This window comes from Idiotropiscis lumnitzeri, unplaced genomic scaffold, assembly GCF_059441095.1.
Source record: "Idiotropiscis lumnitzeri isolate Australia: NSW breed Sydney's pygmy pipehorse unplaced genomic scaffold, RoL_Ilum_1.0 HiC_scaffold_120, whole genome shotgun sequence".
Classification (NCBI taxonomy): domain Eukaryota; kingdom Metazoa; phylum Chordata; class Actinopteri; order Syngnathiformes; family Syngnathidae; genus Idiotropiscis; species Idiotropiscis lumnitzeri.
Genome location: NW_028283658.1, coordinates 227,158 through 234,990, shown reverse-complemented (window position 1 = coordinate 234,990; position 7,833 = coordinate 227,158).

The following is a 7,833-nucleotide window of genomic DNA, read 5'->3' as shown; positions in this document are numbered from 1 at the left end:
AGGAACTTTTGTTGCCACGGAGAATAATCAGACTCTGCGGCACCGTAATAGCCACGCCCTTCGAAGGAAAGTCACAAAAATAGGGATAGAGTAAGATCAATGTCTTGAGTCTTTTCTAGCCAATTTTCAATCGGATTCGTTAAAAGGGCACCGTGCAGGACGTCAAAATGTAAAAAATGATATTGATTGGCGCAAGGTGTATAACAGAATATAAACATATAGATGTCTTCAGGTACCGACTCTTTATGTACATGTGAAGTTTTGGATTTTTAGCAGCATGTGCAAGAGAGTTATTAAGCATTTTGTCCATTGCGGCGAAGGAAATCTTAAGTGAAAACTTCGAAGCCCCGCCCCCGTCATATAGTATTTTGGAAACAAAAAATTTTAGCCCCAGTGTTTGTCCCAGGTCTTAAGATGCTACAGACAGAATTTTAAGGCAATCAGATGAAGCCTTTAGGATCAGGGTGCAAAAGAATGACCCCTGTAAACATGCAAAAAAGGGCAAAAGTCGGACTTTCAAAAATTCATAACTCACTTCCTGTTCATATTAGACGTTTAAAATATCAAATTTCTCGCCATGCCCGATGAGACTGCCAAGTTTGGTGAGTTTTTGTGCATGTTTCGGGGGTCAAAAATGCAATCGAACAATCGGAAAAATAATAATAATAATAATTTCTACAAAAACAACAGGGACTTCGCAGTGGTCGCTGCTCAGGCCCTAATAATAATAATAATAATAATAATAAAAATAATAATATTTTCTACAAAAACAATAGGGACCTCGCAGCCGTCGCAGCTCGGGCCCTAATAACAATTTCTAGAAAAACAATAGGGACCTCGCAGCGGTCACTGCTCGGGCCCTAATAATAATAATAATAATAATTTCCACAAAAACAATGGGGACCTCGTAGCGGTCGCTGCTCGGGCCCTAATAATAATTTCTACAAAAACAATAGGGACATCGCCGCGGTCGCTGCTCGGGCCCCAATAATAATTTCTACACAAAGTCCATTGTGGTGACCCGCCCCCTTTTAAGTCAATTCAAAATGGCCGACTTCCTGTAAAACCTAGCTCATTGCTCCAAGAGACTTTTTTGTAGGTCTTGGTCTTATACATACAGTGAACCCTCGCTACTTGGCGGTTCACCTTTCGCGGGTTCAGTGCTTCGCGGGTCTAAAAAATATTCGGGGGCATTATAGTTTCGCCGAGCGGCACGACGGGGCGCTGGAGCGGTTAGACGGCCGGTGTGCGCCGAAGAAGAGCGTGGGCGAAGAGGAGAGTGGACGAAGAAGAGCACGTTCCCCCGGACACGATCGGTGGCGACGTTTCGCGCGGTTCGGACAGTACCAGAGCTCCGGCCGGCGTGCGTGGCAGTTAAGCCGTAGAGGAGAACCTTCCCAGGGCACGGGCGGTGCCAAGCGGCCCCTACGTTTAACCGAATGGAAGCTCCGGAGGAGGAGGGCATGCTCGCGTCACAGTAAGCCGAAGAGGAGCACCTTCCCCGGGCACGGGCGGTTCCAAGCGGCCCCTAAGTTTAACCGAATGGAAGCTCCGGAGGAGGAGGGCATGCTCGCGTCACAGTAAGCCGAAGAGGAGCACCTTCCCCGGGCACGGGCGGTGCCAAGCGGCCCCTAAGTTTAACCGAATGGAAGCTCCGGGGGAGGAGGGCGGGTGTGTGTCACAGTTAAGCCGAATTGGAGCACCTCTTCCGCCCGGGCACGAGCGGAGCGCGAAGCTGTCAGTTATGAATGTATAGAAGAATAAATAAATAAATAAATAAAGAATGCCACCTTTCATTTCACAGGGCACACCGGACGGCGTACCAGCAGGTAAAAGTCGGAGTAATTAAATAAATACAAAAAGAATGGCTGGGGAATAAAAAAATAATACGTTTTAATAATAATTTGGTTTTTTTGTTATAACATGAATTTCACTCTCTCTCTCTCTCTCTCTCTCCCCCCGTATATATATATATATATATATATATATATATATATATATATATATATATATATATATATATATTTATTATATATATTGTATTTTCTTTTAAGCATTTTTGAAGGTGCGCCGCTACTTCGCGGATTTTCAGTTTCCGCGGGTGGTCTCGGTCCCCATTAACCGCGATAACCGAGGGTTCACTGTACTCCATAAAATTTACAAAAAGCGAGGTGAAACACTCAACCAGGGCTGCTTTTTTGAACATTTCTCGAGGGCCATGGCGAGCCATTTAAAAAAAGCTGCACAACTAACGTATAAAATATTGATAAATTTGCTCTGCCTGATGTGTGTGTCAAGTTTCACGAGTTGTCGTTCATATTTAGAACCTCATAATCAGCGTTGTTTTATTGCCAAAAAGTGCAATGCCACTCCCACAACTTTTCACGAAAAAGGATGAATTTCGTATTGTGACATCCTCATGGCCGAAACAGTCCTCCGAGCATATATGAGGGCGACCTTGTTGAGTTGCACGGAGAAAAACATCCAAGAAAATAACTTGTATTAGCTTTTACCAGTTGGTGGCGCTACTACTACGATGAAAAATAAGTTGGTAGATGTCTTCAGGGCTGAAGTATCCTCAAATGTGTACAACTTCGAGAAGATAGGATCATCTGAGTCATGTTGCCGGAGCTTTTGTTGCCACAAAGTACAATCGGACTTTTCAGCACCGTAATTGCCACGCCTTTTGCCAAAACGTCACAAAACTCGGCAGAGAGTAAGATCATTGTCTTGAGTCTTTTCTGACTAATTTTCAGTCGGATTCGTCAAAAGGGCACCGTGCAGTACGTGAAAATTTAAATAAAAACAAATTTTTGATTCCACTTGGCGGCGCTGTGTGTATAACAAAATAATAACATTAAGATGTCTTCAGGTCGGGACATTTTATTTACAGGTGAATGTTTGGATTTTTAGGAGCATGTGCAGGGGAGTTATTAAGCATTCATTTATTTGTATTAGGTTCATTTTGTCTTCTTATTATTGATATTTGACAGATTCATTAAAAGCAGACAATTATGTTTTCGGTAAAATTTTTTACCTGACATGTTTCGGCGAGTCTTTCGCCTTCTTCAGAGTGTCGCATGATGGTGTCTTGAGACCCGTCTTTATCAGCTGATGTTCCATGAGGGTGTGACTTACCTGTCAAAAAAATGAAAAATCAGAGCAGTAAAAGAACAAGCACAACATGAACATTACAAATCAGCAATCACTGACCACTGCAAAAGGGAAAACCACATCATGGACCGGGAGAAGGGCAGGGTCATCGGCACCGAAGAGAACAAACAACAGCGCTGGATCAGAGAGGCCATTGAGATCTGCAAGCGAGGCATAAAAACCATGAACAGAGACAAGGGAGCCTTCATCCTCTCTACCACCTGGAGCAGCATCTTGGCGGAGTTAACGGACAGCGGGGGGCGTGACTTGCCTTCATTCTTGTGACAGGTAAGTCACGCCCTCATGGAACATCAGCTGATAAAGACGGGCCACAAGACACCATCATGTGACACTCTGAAGAAGGCGAAAGACTTTCGTATTGTGACATCCTCAAGGCTGAAACACTCATCCGAGCAAATATAAGGTAGATTTTGTTAACCTGCCCGGAGAAAAACATCAACGAAAATAATTTGTATTTGTTTTAACCAGTTGGTGGCGCTACCACTGCGATCAAAAATAAGTTGGCAGCCGTCTTCAGGGCCTGAATATCCTCAAATGTGAAAAATTTCGAGAAGATGGATCATCTGAATCATTTTGCAGGAACTTTTGTTGCCACGGAGAATAATCAGACTCTGCGGCACCGTAATAGCCACGCCCTTCGAAGGAAAGTCACAAAAATAGGGATAGAGTAAGATCAATGTCTTGAGTCTTTTCTAGCCAATTTTCAATCGGATTCGTTAAAAGGGCACCGTGCAGTACGTCAAAATGTAAAAAATGATATTGATTGGCGCAAGGTGTATAACTGAATATAAACATATAGATGTCTTCAGGTACCGACTCTTTATGTACATGTGAAGTTTTGGATTTTTAGCAGCATGTGCAAGAGAGTTATTAAGCATTTTGTCCATTGCGGCGAAGGAAATCTTAAGTGAAAACTTCGAAGCCCCGCCCCCGTCATATAGTATTTCGGAAACAAAAAGTTTTAGCCCCAGTGTTTGTCCCAGGTCTTAAGATGCTACAGACAGAATTTTAAGGCAATCAGATGAAGCCTTTAGGATCAGGGTGCAAAAGAATGACCCCTGTAAACATGCAAAAAAGGGCAAAAGTCGGACTTTCAAAAATTCATAACTCACTTCCTGTTCATATTAGACGTTTAAAATATCAAATTTCTCGCCATGCCCGATGAGACTGCCAAGTTTGGTGAGTTTTTGTGCATGTTTCGGGGGTCAAAAATGCAATCGAACAATCGGAAAAATAATAATAATAATAATTTCTACAAAAACAACAGGGACTTCGCAGTGGTCGCTGCTCAGGCCCTAATAATAATAATAATAATAATAATAAAAGTAATAATATTTTCTACAAAAACAATAGGGACCTCGCAGCCGTCGCAGCTCGGGCCCTAATAACAATTTCTAGAAAAACAATAGGGACCTCGCAGCGGTCACTGCTCGGGCCCTAATAAAAATAATAATAATAATTTCCACAAAAACAATGGGGACCTCGTAGCGGTCGCTGCTCGGGCCCTAATAATAATTTCTACAAAAACAATAGGGACATCGCCGCGGTCGCTGCTCGGGCCCCAATAATAATTTCTACACAAAGTCCATTGTGGTGACCCGCCCCCTTTTAAGTAAATTCAAAATGGCCGACTTCCTGTAAAACCTAGCTCATTGCTCCAAGAGACTTTTTTGTAGGTCTTGGTCTTATACATACAGTGAACCCTCGCTACTTGGCGGTTCACCTTTCGCGGGTTCAGTGCTTCGCGGGTCTAAAAAATATTCGGGGGCATTATAGTTTCGCCGAGCGGCACGACGGGGCGCTGGAGCGGTTAGACGGCCGGTGTGCGCCGAAGAAGAGCGTGGGCGAAGAGGAGAGTGGACGAAGAAGAGCACGTTCCCCCGGACACGATCGGTGGCGACGTTTCGCGCGGTTCGGACAGTACCAGAGCTCCGGCCGGCGTGCGTGGCAGTTAAGCCGTAGAGGAGAACCTTCCCAGGGCACGGGCGGTGCCAAGCGGCCCCTAAGTTTAACCGAATGGAAGCTCCGGAGGAGGAGGGCATGCTCGCGTCACAGTAAGCCGAAGAGGAGCACCTTCCCCGGGCACGGGCGGTTCCAAGCGGCCCCTAAGTTTAACCGAATGGAAGCTCCGGAGGAGGAGGGCATGCTCGCGTCACAGTAAGCCGAAGAGGAGCACCTTCCCCGGGCACGGGCGGTGCCAAGCGGCCCCTAAGTTTAACCGAATGGAAGCTCCGGGGGAGGAGGGCGGGTGTGTGTCACAGTTAAGCCGAATTGGAGCACCTCTTCCGCCCGGGCACGAGCGGAGCGCGAAGCTGTCAGTTATGAATGTATAGAAGAATAAATAAATAAATAAATAAAGAATGCCACCTTTCATTTCACAGGGCACACCGGACGGCGTACCAGCAGGTAAAAGTCGGAGTAATTAAATAAATACAAAAAGAATGGCTGGGGAATAAAAAAATAATACGTTTTAATAATAATTTGGTTTTTTTGTTATAACATGAATTTCACTCTCTCTCTCTCTCTCTCTCTCCCCCGTATATATATATATATATATATATATATATATATATATATATATATATATATATATATATATTATTATATATATTGTATTTTCTTTTAAGCATTTTTGAAGGTGCGCCGCTACTTCGCGGATTTTCAGTTTCCGCGGGTGGTCTCGGTCCCCATTAACCGCGATAACCGAGGGTTCACTGTACTCCATAAAATTTACAAAAAGCAAGGTGAAACACTCAACCAGGGCTGCTTTTTTGAACATTTCTCGAGGGCCATGGCGAGCCATTTAAAAAAAGCTGCACAACTAACGTATAAAATATTGATAAATTTGCTCTGCCTGATGTGTGTGTCAAGTTTCACGAGTTGTCGTTCATATTTAGAACCTCATAATCAGCGTTGTTTTATTGCCAAACAGTGCAATGCCACTCCCACAACTTTTCACGAAAAAGGATGAATTTCGTATTGTGACATCCTCATGGCCGAAACAGTCCTCCGAGCATATATGAGGGCGACCTTGTTGAGTTGCACGGAGAAAAACATCCAAGAAAATAACTTGTATTAGCTTTTACCAGTTGGTGGCGCTACTACTACGATGAAAAATAAGTTGGTAGATGTCTTCAGGGCTGAAGTATCCTCAAATGTGTACAACTTCGAGAAGATAGGATCATCTGAGTCATGTTGGCGGAGCTGTTGTTGCCACAAAGTACAATCGGACTTTTCAGCACCGTAATAGCCACGCCTTTTGCCAAAACGTCACAAAACTCGGCAGAGAGTAAGATCATTGTCTTGAGTCTTTTCTGACTAATTTTCAGTCGGATTCGTCAAAAGGGCACGGTGCAGTACGTGAAAATTAAAATAAAAACAAATTTTTGATTCCACTTGGCGGCGCTGTGTGTATAACAAAATAATAACATTAAGATGTCTTCAGGTCGGGACATTTTATTTACAGGTGAAGGTTTGGATTTTTAGGAGCATGTGCAGGGGAGTTATTAAGCATTCATTTATTTGTATTAGGTTCATTTTGTCTTCTTATGATTGATATTTGACAGATTCATTAAAAGCAGACAATTATGTTTTCGGTAAATTTTTTACCTGACATGTTTCGGCGAGTCTTTCGCCTTCTTCAGAGTGTCGCATGATGGTGTCTTGAGACCCGTCTTTATCAGCTGATGTTCCATGAGGGTGTGACTTACCTGTCAAAAAAATGAAAAATCAGAGCAGTAAAAGAACAAGCACAACATGAACATTACAAATCAGCAATCACTGACCACTGCAAAAGGGAAAACCACATCATGGACCGGGAGAAGGGCAGGGTCATCCGCACAGAAGAGAACAAACAACAGCGCTGGATCAGAGAGGCCATTGAGATCTGCAAGCGAGGCATAAAAACCATGAACAGAGACAAGGGAGCCTTCATCCTCTCTACCACCTGGACCAGCATCTTGGCGGAGTTAACGGACAGCGGGGGGCGTGACTTGCCTTCATTCTTGTGACAGGTAAGTCACGCCCTCATGGAACATCAGCTGATAAAGACGGGCCACAAGACACCATCATGTGACACTCTGAAGAAGGCGAAAGACTTTCGTATTGTGACATCCTCAAGGCTGAAACACTCATCCGAGCAAATATAAGGTAGATTTTGTTAACCTGCCCGGAGAAAAACATCAACGAAAATAATTTGTATTTGTTTTAACCAGTTGGTGGCGCTACCACTGCGATCAAAAATAAGTTGGCAGCCGTCTTCAGGGCCTGAATATCCTCAAATGTGAAAAATTTCGAGAAGATGGATCATCTGAATCATTTTGCAGGAACTTTTGTTGCCACGGAGAATAATCAGACTCTGCGGCACCGTAATAGCCACGCCCTTCGAAGGAAAGTCACAAAAATAGGGATAGAGTAAGATCAATGTCTTGAGTCTTTTCTAGCCAATTTTCAATCGGATTCGTTAAAAGGGCACCGTGCAGTACGTCAAAATGTAAAAAATGATATTGATTGGCGCAAGGTGTATAACTGAATATAAACATATAGATGTCTTCAGGTACCGACTCTTTATGTACATGTGAAGTTTTGGATTTTTAGCACCATGTGCAAGAGAGTTATTAAGCATTTTGTCCATTGCGGCGAAGGAAATCTTAAGTGAAA